At 35.8% G+C, this 14,810-nt stretch overlaps 1 pseudogene across 1 annotated transcript; it reads left to right on the top strand.

Moving 5' to 3' along the window:
• The first annotated feature begins 9,615 nt into the window (after positions 1-9,615).
• LOC132178729 (beta-ureidopropionase-like) lies at positions 9,616-14,237 on the top strand (annotated as a pseudogene). The gene is made up of 6 exons (XR_015911923.1): positions 9,616-9,840; positions 11,239-11,341; positions 11,781-11,974; positions 12,067-12,283; positions 12,367-12,591; positions 13,645-14,237. The product of XR_015911923.1 is annotated as a beta-ureidopropionase-like (transcript).
• The last annotated feature ends 573 nt before the right edge of the window (positions 14,238-14,810 follow it).

Genomic DNA, 14,810 nt, shown 5'->3' with positions numbered 1-14,810 from the left:
AAGAAAAACAAATTTAAAAATGCTTTGCAATGATAAGAGATTAGCCACCATTGGGTGGTTGGCCGCCACCCCAAGCCATGGGGGTGACTGCCAACCCCCGGCCAGTGGGGTGGCCGCCAGCCACCCCATAACTCGTTGGGGTGGCTTTCTTAATTTTGTTTTTGTTTTAAAAATTGTTTTTGTGTATTATTTGGTATGAATCAAGTGTGGTTGTGCCTTTTATTTAGGTTTATGTTTAATACAATGTGCTGAGGTGTCATCTTTTGATTGGTGGCACAAAAGTCCCAATTTGTGCAACAGCCTCACCAAAGACGCCAAAGACGCTCTCAATAAAATGATATATATATATATATATATATATATATATATATATATATATATATATATATATATATTCCTTAACATATGAGAAGCACATGTTTTTTTAATAACATATATTATTTGATTAATTTAAGATAATGATGTGACTCGCAAAGCTTGGTACGTCGACTAATTAAACCTCTGATCCCCCACTTGACCACATCTAATATCATTTGATTAATTTGTTTCTAATCACTCAAACAATTAAGCATTAGAAAGTGTTGTCTATCTGGAAGAATTTTCCCGTTGTTTTTAGATGTTTGTCTAAATTTCATTACTCAAAACAAATGTACACAAAATCTAGAAGCTAGCAAGATCACCAAGCTAGCCAACAATACAAACAAATAACCAACATTACACCCAAATTTTCTAGCCAGCAACAATATGCGCATGAAGAATCACAGTGGACACACCCCACTGCTGACAAATATCTACATTCAAAAGTTCAAGACACTTCTCCTAAATTTTCCTTCGCCTCTTAAGTTCTTTTTTTTTTTTTTTTTTTTACACCCCAAGTAACATCAAGGAGCAATTTTTCTTCAAGTCTACGCCTAAGTGGTAGATAGCAGCAAATGCACCAAGAGTTGCAAAACAACAACCCTAAATTTTGCTTTCCATTCCTTTGAGAATATTATTCCCAGATGGAGGAGGGCTATACAGCATTCTTTTCCTCATTAAGTCAAGCCAAAGTCTCTTGCTAAACCTACAACCAAAGAACAAGTGTTCTATGCTCTGCATACAAAGAGCGCATGGAACCTCTCCTCTATAACGCCAACCTGCCAATTTCTCTGCAATACCTTGAAAATAAATACATATATAAATATATTTATTTAAGCGATGATGATAACTTACAAAGCTAGATCCTTAGTTTTATTCACGTACAAAAGATTTCCAACGAACTATTTACAAAATGCAAGTTAATCATTAAGAATATATATTTTAACAAAATAAATGTTCCGAAATAAAGTTATGTTTTATCGAACGTTCTACATTTTCTCTCGAACAAACGAAGTTTCCTCGTGAACGTCCGTCTTTCTTATCAAACAGTTGATGACATCTACATGAGCAATATTAAAAGAGTTTTAACTTTTTGTACGCCCTTCTGTCCTATTTAAAGACCTAGAATAAACCATAGGTCCAATTTCGTTCCATTTTCGCATACCAAGCCTTAGAGAGAGAGAGAGAGAGAGAGAGAGAGAAATGGGCAAACTTAATTGGAGGTTTTATTCCTCTATTGTTGGAGAAGCTTCTATATTGTGTTAATTAAGGGAGCCTAGCTAACGCAATCTTAATACTCAGTTTTTATACATGATTAATATTGTGATTTTGGTACTTAAACATGTACGAGTAGTTGTTTTCATTTCACATGTAGTAATAAAGTTGGCATTTTTACAAAAAGAAAGTATAGTTCTTTCGTGTATAATGTAAACCTTAAAGATGATTTTCTTTTTATGTCAAAACAGTGTTAAAGCATCTATATTTCAGTGCCTTAAAAACACTTCTCTTTGGTTGGCTAACAATAGATTTTCAATTAAGAAACCAAATTAAGCTTGTACCTTTGATGTCTTATTAAAACAATATGCAAAGTCATGCTTGATTAATGTATGTGCATAATACAATGTATGATATTTTCAGGGCTTCTAAGATCTAGAGCTCTTGTTTAAGTTTTTGAATAGGGTTTGGGAGGAGGTTCTTAATAGATTATAGTTCCTCGCAGTAATTGAACGTTCCACCCCAAGGCAAACGATCATTGTAAGCATAGCTAACGTTCGACCCTTGATATCAAATGATCGATGAAGGCAGTAACTGTTATTAGGATTTTAACCGCATGATTAAGGTTTTATATGCACTATTAAGATTTCCAGCGTAGAATGTGTCTAACACTAGAGTTCGATTTGCAATGATTTGAAGATTAAGATGTCTAAGAGTGAAAAGAATTGCCTAAGGTAAGCAAATGCTTACATGACAATTTTATTTCACTACGCATTATATTGAAAAATTGAGTTGGGCTGGAATTCAAGTTGGCGGGTTCGGTTCGGTTTGGTTTGACCCACTTAACTCACCAACCTATTAACAATTAACCAGAACATGACCCATTTAGTTAAACAGGTCAAACCCTTCAACCTTGACACAACCCGAGAATGACTCAACATGACCCATTTACTAAACAGGTTACAAACAGGTCGACTTGTTTGACCTGTTTAGACCTAGATGCGACATGTTTAACCTGTTTGACCTAACCAAACATCACTCATTTGACCCGTTTCGACCCAAACATGGCCTGATTGACATGTTTGACCTGTTTCAACATGTATTTATTATATAAACAATATCCATAATTTCATAAACGAGTCAAGCGGGTTGAATGGTTTATGACCCGAACTCTTTTATGCCAAACCCTCACTTGGCCCACAAATTTTGTGTTAGGTTTGTAGGTCATGTAAAAAATTGTTAGCCCTAAAACTGAGCATACATTAATTTCTTTTGTTCAATTAAGAAATTATGTCATGAGCCTTATGATTTTATCAAATACTTATAAATACTTCAAATGATTATATTTATTATATGGTTTATAATAATTGAACATATGGTGTGTGTCATCATAAAAGGATGGTGGACACATGTATATATATGGGTTTGACCCAATGGTTCAAAGATGTGTGTTTATATTTCGGCCTTAGATTCAATGGTTGTATTCTAACTAGCGGAGCTATGTTTGATCGGTGGTAGGATAGACATCATTAGCAACATGGGCCACCCGAATCGGACTCAGTCAGTCTGTTAGTGATGAACAGTATGCAACAATATTCAGGGTACTGGTTTTGTACTATATGTCCTTCAGAACAGCGACAACCCTATCGAGAAGGGTTAAGAGCTAGCTAGCTATGACTATTAAATATAATATGCTTATTATAGATTTTTCATGCATTAAAATATGAGAAATTAAAACTTGTTACCAAAATTATACATTTTTCATTCTAATAATGGTCTTGTAGATACAACATATTTTCTCAATAAAAATTGACGAGTAATGCTATTTAGTAGACTCTTGTACAATTGGATGATGTAATAGTAAAAATTAGCATTTGAATTAGTTTTTTTTTTTACAAGCCTTGATCCAAGAGCTTTAATACAAGTTATTCAATTGTTGTTAGGAACGCGAGGGATTCAATTGATATTCACCATCATTGATTTTCTTTATGTCTAAAAAAGGGTATAGAAGGACAGAACTAAAACTTGAGGGGAGATGGAAACAATAAATTTTGCAAGGAAAATACTCATAAAAACATATATTTTAAAGGCTTTTTTAAAAATTTGGTAGTGCTGAAGAGTTGTTAATGTGGTTAACTCTATCTTACAAATAATTCGAGTTGATTTAAGATGAAGGCTTATAATTCTTACAAGTTCTTATAGTATAAAAGTAACTTGAGGTATTAAGGATATTTTATTTTTCATTAAAAAAAAAAAGAAAAGAAAAGAAAAGGAAAGAGTATCTCAAATAATTAAGGTTGAACTTGAAAGGATATATAAATGTTGAAACAAAAAAGAATTATAAAGGTGTTTGTAACCTAGAGAGTAAACGCAGAAAAAAGTGTAATAGAAGTCCTGTGAATAATTAAATTTGAAAATTGGGCCTCGTAAAAGAAAAACTATTTGGATTTACATGCGTGATTAAAAGCTAATTATAATTAAGTATCTTCAATTCCAACTCCGTTGTCCACAATTCAGCAGTAATTTATTGATCAAATCATGAACACACCCTATGCAAGTCATTGCAATATTAGTATTTTGAGTAATGTTATTTAAGTAGATTGACTGTTATGTAATTTAATGATGTGTCAGAAACTAAATCTACAATTAGAAAAAACAAATGATTGATTTTAATTATTATGTTATCTCAATTGTATAACAGTCGTGGATCCGGCTTCTATGCGGTAGTTCAAACTATCGCATAGATGCGGTTATCCAAAACTGCACCAAACTGGAAAGGGAAAATCCAAAACTGCACTTTTAAGAAGGAAAAAAAGAAGAAGGATTTTTTTAAAAAAATAATAAAAAATTATTTAGGAATTAAAAAATAGAAAAAGCTAATAATTAAAAAATAAAAAATATTAAAACAAGAAAAAAAACTTTAAAAAACTAAAAAAAAATAAAAAATAAAAAACAAAGGGTACCCCTTGGCCAAAATTAGGGCTGGCAAAACGGGTCCACGGGTCGACCCGTTTATGACCCGCGGGTACCCGCGACCCGTTTAGCCAAAACCCAAACACGACCTGTTTATTAAACGGGTCGGACCCCCCGACACGACACGAACCCGGGTATTTCACGGGTCACCCGACACGACCCGTGAGACCCGTTTAAACTAGCGGGTCGTTCCGGGTCAACACGACCCGACACGACCCGTTTACCCGTTTAACTTAAAAAATAATTTTTTTTTTGTTTTTAAATAAAATAATAATATTTTTAGCAATTATCTCTTAAAATTAAACTCCTAGCAGGCTAACCACACCAAATCACTTAATAGTTATAAGTTAATATGCTTTAGAGATAAAATAGGTTATAAACTTATAATGAACCTTGACAAATGTATCAACTATTAACTACTTGAAGCCTAAGTGCAAGCCAATTTTTCAGATATCAACAACCCACGTCCCTGACTCCCTGTGTACCTAGCTTGAACCTTCACAATTTTTTTTTTCTTTGTTTCTATGTACAAAATAAACAAGGAAATCTAAACACCAAATGCTGATAATGTGATGATGATAAATTAGAGGTAAAGCATATGTGGTGCAAGTAGAGAGGCAGGTAAAGCTAAGTAACAGCTAGTTGAGATCAATATCAAGTTATCAACCAGCTCTGGGCTTCCCCTTTCGGTCTGGTTGGCAACAAGCTCTATGCCCAGCTGCCCTTTATCTCCAGCACCAAATGCATATAGCTTTCCTGGTTCAGTAAGGGCAAAAGTGTGGGCGTTCCAGTATATGGAATTGGTGAGGCTGACCTGTACCACACGCTCATTTACTTGCTTCAATGATGTTACCAGCTCTTGGCTTAACACAATTGTCTAATCCAAAAAAAAAAAAATAAAAAAAATAAAAAAAAACTACATCATTACAAGTTTACAAATACAAAATGAGTTTTCATTTTTGCCACTTGTTGACTTGTTGTCCACTCTTGCATAGTTGAATGATCCACAAATATCCTCATTTTAACATGCTCCAAGTCCAGATGAACTTGAAATCTCACAGGAACTGATACTATCCAATGTCAGAGCATCCTCTTCTTCGTTATCCACCGTCATTAAAGCTTGTTATATATCAAAAAATAAGAGAAATTAATGTCATTAAAGTAAGATAAAAAAAATACAAGTAAATGAAAAAAATTAAATATGCAAATAACTAATATTACCTTGCTCTCCATATAACCAATCTCTAGTACAAATTAATGCCTCAACAATATCAGGTTTAAGTGAACTCCTATACTGATCAATCACACGTCCACCAACACTAAATGTGGATTCTGAAGCAACAGTCGAAATAGGAATACCCAAAATATCACGAGCCATGGCAGCTACTTCAGGATAACGAAATTCATTTCCTTTCCAAAATGAAAGGATATCAAATGTCGCATTCTTTTCCACATACTTGGGCTCATCCAAATAAAGTTCTAATTGAGTCTTGTTTGCATCAGAATCGACTCCATCAAATGCTAGAAATTCCTATATGAACAGAGAGAATATAAACATAAAATTAGTAAGTGATTATGAGTATATATATAATATACTAAGTTAGTAAGTTACTAACGAGCTAAGAAGCTTATGATATTATTCACCTTTTCCCAATCTGGGTCTTCTTGTAGCCGAACGACTGTGGAGCTTGAAGTTGTAGGAGTACTATACTCCATAAAAAGTTTGATTAACTTGTTAAAAACATTATTATACTCTACAGAATCAGCTCCATAAATCTTCGTATAGTAGTACTTTACAAGGCGAAGCTTGTAACGAGGATCCAAGACAACTGCAATGGCCAATGCTACATTAAATTCTGACCAATATTTCTCAAATTTGGCGAGCATTTGATTTGCCATTACTCTCTTATACCCATCTCCGCCCACTTCTTGCCTCAAGTTCACATAAATCAATGCAACTACAGGAAAATATAAATTGGCTGTGGGATATTTGGTACCAGAAAAAGCACATGTAGCACGATAAAAGCAGCCCAAAAAAGTACATATCAATCACCCTTTCCCACTCAAGTGAACTAGGACAAAATTTATAATTTTTATCAGTCATCTCCAAATAAGCAAAAGCACGCCTATAGTGAATAGCACTCTCAAGCATAAGATATGTCGAATTCCATCTGGTTGGCACATCTTGTCTTAACCCCTTGTTACTCTCCAATGATATTTGATTGACAGCATGAAGAAAACTTTGTTTTCTCACTTGTGATCCTCTAAAATACTTAACACTATCTCGAATATTTTGGATAGCATCAGCGATCTCTTTCAATCCATCTTGCACAATCAAATTAAGAATATGGGCACAACAACGCATATGAAATAACTCACCTTCACAAAGAAGGGCTTTCCTCATGTTTAATTTTTGTTTCAATTTCTCAACACAACCATCATTTGCAGAAGCATTATCTAATGTTATAGAGAAAACATTTTTATCAATCCCCCACTCTTGTAGCAAACTATCTATCTTGTCAGCCAAAGAATCACCATTATGTGGTGGGGGCATAAATGAAAAACTTATCACCCTTTTAGATAATACCCAATTTTTGTCAATAAAATGAGCAGTGAGGCAAATATATCCATCAGTTTTCAAAGAAGTCCACAAATCAGATGTAAAACTAATCCTCCCAGGACAACCAGTTAACAAAGACTTAACCTTTTGTTTCTCCAACATATGCATCTTAACCAATTCTGCCTTAGCAGTATTTCTAGAGATTAATGGTACATCACTACACAAGTATCTATGCATCTCTCTTACACCATCATATTCAACATATGAAAATGGCAAGTCATGCTTAATAATCGTAGCAACCAACAATTCTCTATATCTTTTAGGATCAAATTTTGAGGTACTTACTGACAGAGTTCCTTGATCTCTAGATAGGAGCAATTGCTGAATATCATGATCATTTTTCCCCCCACAAGTCTTCATATGCTTCTGCAGATTTCCAGTTCCATGTGAACTGTTAGCTATATATTTATGATCACAAAACTTGCATTTTGCCCATATCCTTGAGTCATTTGCATCTTTAGAACGAATTTCATCAAAATGAGTCCAAACTACTGAGGTCCTCTTACGCTTCTTCTGGACCCTTTTGTTCGTCATCGGATTCGTATGAACAGAAGGATCTTCATCTCCTATTGTATTTATTTCAACCACATCATCATCGAATACAACCGAATCTTCGTTAATCACCTACACACATAATCGTTAGTAAGTTAGTTAAAGATAAGTTCAAAAGTAAGAATCAAACCAAATTTAGTAATGCTATCACAAAACTAGAAGTCTAGAATTAAGTAGGCATTAATTCTTTGTCATTCATCAAACATATGGTTTGTTGTCAAATTGTGTTTAGCAATTTTATATATATAAAATTAATGAATTTTATATAACCAAACCACTAAATTATACTATGTAGCCTCATGGCCCTCATTGGAATTTGGCTATGTTTAGCCCTCATTGTAACTCCATGTGGTCGTGCCCACGCAGGCACCCATTTTCATCTTAAAGACATAATTTTAATTTCACATTATCTCTGTTATTAATTTGACAGAAAAAATGGGCAATAATCTCATATTAGAAATTATGTATATTTCGAGTATTTAAATAAATAACAAATTGAAAGCTGGAATGTTAAAATTAATTAAAATAAAACATGAAGAGTGTTCATTACAACATCTCACTATATCAACACTGACTTAATAATAGTCGACTCCTAAAACAAAGCATAGGGATCACATATTCACATCCCAAGCACAGCAAGCAAGTGAGCTCAACTTGTACTGATCATAAGCCGTGTGAAGCTTCAGCCCCATCAGGTGGTGACCAGTTCAAGAAAATCCCCCAAGTTCCACTATCAACAAATTGGATCGATCCGCATTATCAACAATAAAGCTAAAAAAAAGAAATCAAAGCACAGATAAACAAGATGCCACTATCATTTACATCAACAATCCACAAAATCAGAGCAGATATTCAGATTTGAGAGAGCAAGAGATTGAAAAGAGAGATACGTAACATACCGGATGCGACATTGGCGGAAGAGAGAGCGGCGGTAGAGGAGTCTGATGACTGAAAGTGGAGGAGCGGCGAGAGAGAGAGACCGGCAGTGGCGTGGGTGGTGAGCTCAGTGAGGGGAGGGCCGTGACTCGTGAGGCCGAGAGGGAGGAATGGGTATGGGTTATGGCCTAACCGGCAGTGGCGTGGGCGGTGGGCGGTGGGCGTGGGCGTGGGCGTGGGCGGTGAGCTCAGTGAGGGGAGGGCCGTGACTCGTGACTCGTGAGGCTGAGAGGGAGGCCTATGGCCTATGGGTTTCTTGATCTCGCGGCTGCTGGAGCTGGGGCGCTGGGCAGGGGCTGCACCGATTCACCGAATAAGGGATTCAGGTTCTGAGGTTCAGGGGCTGCATCGTTTTTACTTTTTAGTTTTTAGCCTTTTAGGTTAAAAAAAAAAAAAAAAAAAAAAAAAGAACAAACGGGTCTGGCGGGTCACCCGCGGGTCGACCCGTGACACGACCCGCCAGGCACTCCTAAACGGGTCATAAACGGGTCGACCCGTTTATGACCCAAACCCGTTTAAGGTAAACCCAAACCCGCTAATTTCGTGTCGTGTTCGTGTCGGGTTCGCGGGTCGTGTCAAAATTGTCGGCCCTAGCCAAAATGGGTGGCCGACCATAAATTTCAGCTTGTGGCCATCATATCCTTTCACGTCCATTACCGGTCCATAGTTTGTTTTGTTTACAAAACTTTGCCCACTTTTGCTCCTTCTTTGATTGTACTTGTTACTCTTATGGCCGAGTCATTTATTTGACAAATACTCAATAGCGTTTTTTCCCTTATATTTTATTTTCATGTAATTTCATTTTTTTTTTCTTTTCTCGTGAGAAAAAAAAAAAAAAAAAAATCTACAACAAGTCCATTTGAATTTTGCCGCACCCACAACCGCTCCTCTGCAACCAACCACTTTAGATAATTTCCAATAGCCCACGCTTCAAAGTTTTTACTATTTTATTCAGAGAGACAAATCGTCTTCGTCGTCCGAGTCATACTCATTCCATTTCCACCACCATTCTCTGCCTCTATCTCTGCGTGCAAGAATAAAAGAAAGAAATGGAGAAATACCAGGAGGTTGAAGCTGAAAATGGAGAAGGCGTAGAAGAAAGCACGTCCCTGAAAGACGGTTCCATTTGTGGGTACGAGTCGCTTCACTCTCTCCTGAGCGCAAATCTCAAGCCTGAGATCTTCCAGGTCATTAACTTCTTCTTTTTCCCCCCTTTTTTCACTAATTTTTTTTCTGGGTTTATCAACTGGAGCTAAGTTTTCGATATATATGTATCTGGGTCATTGACTCAACGGGTTTGAATCTGATCCGAAACTTTGTTTGATCAATTTCGTTTTGTGAACTCTCTGTAATATTGCACTTACAGTGTGCTTCAGTGTTTTCAAACTTAGCGATTCCTTATATCAGCGACTAGTTTTTTTGGAACGATTAAGAAAGTATTGGTTTTATTGAATGAACTGAAATTCGTGGATTTGGTTGCAAACCCAGTATAAATTTGGAGTTTTTTTAAATAAATTTAGAATTTTGATTTGGAGGATTTGATTTTTAGATATATCTGCAATTGTTGTAGCCGTGTAAACTGAACCCAGAAAGCAAAACTATTTGATTAAGGATTTGGTTCCTCTGCAGTGAAAATGGGTCCAGAAAGATCATGTGGGAAATAAGTCTTTCTAAATTTAGCACAAGGCCTAGAAGCAACCATACTATGGATCATATCTGTTTAACCAACTGTAGAAAGACTCAGTTTTGTCCGACTAGTTTTGATGATGTGAGAAACCAACCATCTCAATGCTAACCTGGCTACCAGAATTTATGGGACCTATAGTTAGCTGAGTGGAATTAAATATGGTCGACTATGTGGACATTTGTATATTAGTTGTTACATCCTTTTACTGTTAAACAATCACGAAAGTAACATCCATGCATGCATTTGAACTCAATCATCCACAATTTGTAGATCATAGTCGAATATTTGTGGTGTTGCATTGAGCATGTTGCCTGTAAGACAGTAAGAGCTTTTCTGGCCTTTAGATTTGTCTACTCTCCAAATTGTAGAATTTAGGCCCACGGAGCATAATTGGATAGCGAAATATGCAAGTCTTCAATATGTACAGAGTCAAATGATGTTTTTTTTTTTTTTTTTTGTGTAGCATACCTGTTTGACATGAGTACTTTGCTAGTGTTGAAAAGTCCATACAACAAAGGAACACATTAAGTAGTTTTAGCCAGAATTTGGGATTATTAATCTATTAAAAGTTCCATTCTTTGTGTTTCATTCACTTGTTGAATATATTTATCAGATATGAATCCATCGAAAACATTTTCACAGCAGTTTTCCTGTCGCGTCACAGTGATTGAATATCTATATGATACATTGAAAAATATAAATGGAATGTAATTTTAGTTCGTTCTTTGTTTTGTGTATTAATTTATACTTGATCTTTTTCTTCTTTTTTTCGGGGGTAACCTGTTCTCCTTGCTTATATGCACGACTTTAAAATTTCTGTAATTGTGATGGAAGTTGTGCATTCACCACATGTACACATTTTGGGATATTTTCTTAAAACTTGATCACAATTTTGCAGGAAGTCAGCCGCTTGCTACTTGGGCTTAATTGTGGAAGGGCAATTGATACGATAGTTCTCCCCGAATCCACTAAAGCTCTCTCTTCAGAACATGATTTTGACCTTCAGTTAGGCATTTGTCCTGCCTGTTGCTTTGGTGGTTCAGTTTTAGAATTTTTATTCAAGTATAATCCATCCATCCTGCAGTTTTTGAAAGTTTACAAATCGCATGCATTTTAAGGAAACAAACACTGCTCAAATGGTCTTAAGACAGGGCAAGAAATGTAGTTTCAAATTTTAAAATAGGTAAGTTAAAATTTGGGAAAATGTGGGTTCATAGGAAGATAAATGGATACACTTTCATTATTAGAAACTTTCATCTAGTTTGGGACAGACTAAAAAGGAGAACACATAATGTGGGATGAAGAAATATGATTTTGTTGTAAAATGTGGAGACAGGACTTTTTAGGAATTCTACATGCAACATATGCATGTTATTAGTATCAGATGACAATCCTTAAATAATTACTGTTACATTGTTGATGAATTTTCATATTAATCCTTTCAGGCTTTCTGCTTTCGTGCTGACAAAGAATTATTGAGAGCACCTAGAGTTGTTAGGGTTGGTCTTATTCAAAACTCTATATCTCTTCCAACAACTGCCCCCTTTCTGGACCAAAAGAGGGCTATCTTTCAGAAACTAAAGCCAATCATCGAGGTGGCCGGTTCTTCAGGAGTCAACATATTATGCCTGCAAGTAAGTTATGGCATGTGGCTCGAAATATTTTTAGTGATTCACTTCCATCTCAAGTCTGAAATTGTAACATTTCTTTTAAAAAATGAATACAGGAAGCATGGATGATGCCATTTGCCTTTTGTACACGAGAGAAGAGGTGGTGTGAATTTGCAGAGCCTGTTTATGGGGAATCAACACGATTTCTTCAGGATCTTGCACTTAAATATAATATGGTCCTTATAAGTTCAATTCTTGAGAGGGATGTCAATCATGGAGAACACTGCTGTTATAATTGGAAATCATGGCAACATAATTGGCAAGCATCTGAAAGTAAGCTAAATAATGTTTCTGCTGTTACAGTTTCTTTATTTTTTATTTTTTGGAGGACATAATGAAATTAGCTTTTTTGGCAGAACCATATACCAAGAGTTGGAGACTTCAACGAGAGCACATATTATATGGAAGGCAACACAGGGCATCCTGTTTTTGAGACGGCTTATGGAAAGATCGGTGTTAATATCTGTTATGGGAGGCACCATCCTTTGAATTGGTTAGCCTTCGGCTTGAACGGTGCAGAAATTGTTTTCAACCCTTCTGCTACTGTTGGCGAACTCAGTAAACCAATGTGGCCCATCGAGGTCATTCTCTATCCATGTTCTTTATTATAAAAATTCACTTTCTTGTGATGGATTTCTCTCTTTTGAATCTTGATTTTGCTTCTGAGATGTTATGCTTTCTTTAAACTTTGGCACCTTGACATTAGGAATAACGATAGTTAAATAGTCTTCTTAGCAAGAAATAACATGATATATCAAAAGCTTCTTCATGTTGCAATTATATATTCAGATAATGGTATTGTTGATGTAACATAATTGACGAGTAATGTTATTTAATAGACTCTTGTGCAATAGGATGACGTTACTGTAAAAATCATCATTTGAATCAGGGCTCTTAAAGAGCCCAACCATTTCCTTTGGAAAAGTATTTGGCGCACCAAGGTTCCTTTGAGAGTGGCGTTTTTTGCTTGGTCGGCCGCCCTTGGGAAATCTCTTACCTTGGATAATGTTCGGAAGAGAGGTATTGATGTGATTAACCGATGTTGCATGTGTGAATCGGAAGGAGAGTCTGTGGATCATCTCTTTTTTCATTGTGGGGTTGCCCGCACTTTGTGGGATGTTATCTTTTCTCGGTTCAACATGTGTTGGGTTATGCCTAGAAGCGTCAAGGAGATGTTTGCGAGCTGGTGGTCGGGCGGTAAATCCCGTAGTGCAGTGATGTGGAAGATGGTTTCCCTTTGTCTTTTATGATTCCTATGGAAGGAAAGAAATGCTAGATGCTTTGAGGATTTGTCGAGGAACCTTGAGGATCTTGTTCATTTCTTTTTGTACACTCTCTTCACTTGGACTGCAGGCTGACTTGCACCCTTAGTGATCAATTTTCCTGATTTTCTTTTTATGTTCTCTTCTTCTTTCTCCCTTCTTAGTCGCTCTCTTGTATACTTCCTGTGTACTTGGGTTGCACTCTTCTGCGCTCTTTCAATGCATTATTACTTATAAAAAAAAATCATTTGAATTAGGGCTTTTGTTTTTTTTTACAAGCTCTTGCCTCGTTATTCAATTACATGGCAGTTGTACAGGAAACTATTAAATAGAATTACTTGAAATTGACATATTATCTGTGCTTTTTTACAGGCCCGAAATGCTGCAATAGCAAACAGTTACTTTGTTGGGTCAATCAACCGAGTTGGGACTGAGATATTCCCCAATCCATTCACTTCGGGTGATGGAAAGCCACAACATGCAGATTTTGGGCACTTTTATGGATCCAGCCATTTTAGTGCCCCAGGTGCTTCTTGCACTCCATCTCTTTCCCGCAACATGGATGGGTTGTTGATCTCAGACATGGATCTTAACCTTTGCAGGCAGCTAAAAGACAAGTGGGGCTTCCGAATGACTGCCCGTTATGAGGTGTATGCAGAGTTGCTTGCTAATTATTTGAAGCCAGATTTCAAGCCCCAAGTCATTTCTGACCCTTTGTTACATAAGAAGACTTTGTAAATTTCAGGTACTAGGAAGAGTTCATGTTAAAAGAAAAAAAGAAAAAAAAAAAAAAGGTTAAAAACTGTGTTGGAATAATACTTCAAGTTGAAGTTATCTGTCAAAAATAAATGTACTCAGTGTTGACTTGAGAACTTTCATTGTGTTTAAGATTTAGCTGTACAGTCAGATATATAGCCAGTATTGCCTGGTGCCATTAAATAAATTCTCAGTTTAATATCAGTTTATTTATTTATTTTTTAAATTATTATTACTTTTGATATTATCTGTGAAACAAAATCCAGTTTATGCTTTCCACTTTTTTTGTTTTGTTTTGTTTTTTGTTTTGTTTTTTCTATTACCTTGGATAATTCGTCCATCTTTCTTACCCTTGAATTTAAGTTCGAGTCGAACATAGCTATATGCTTCTCTCTCTAGTTTTAGAGCCTCTTTAGGTGTGCATTTGAGAGACTTAAAAGTGCGTTTAACACTTAAAAAGTCCGTTTGAAGAAATAAGTATGCTTTTAGTAAATAAAATTGAAAGTATTTTTAAGGGTTCAAAAAGCTTAAAATTGGTCAAAACACACTTTTAGCAAAAGCTAAAAATAAAGCTTTTATTAAAAAGTGTTTTTTAACTTAAAAGCTCTATTTTTCAAACGTAATTCTAAATAAACTCTTAGTGAGAGAAGTTCACTTTTTCTCAAAGAAACTTACCCGCCGCTTGCTTTCATGAGTACTTGGGGAGGAGGTATGGGCCTTGTTTGCATCCGCTTCTCCTTCTCTCCTCCCTTGTTGGGCCCATTTTTTAATTTGTTATACTT

This window comes from Corylus avellana, chromosome 4 (assembly GCF_965113065.1).
Source record: "Corylus avellana chromosome 4, dhCorAvel1.hap1.2, whole genome shotgun sequence".
Lineage (NCBI taxonomy): Eukaryota > Viridiplantae > Streptophyta > Magnoliopsida > Fagales > Betulaceae > Corylus > Corylus avellana.
The sequence above is the reverse complement of the archived record's forward strand: the minus strand, read 5'-3'. Positions and strand labels throughout refer to the sequence as shown.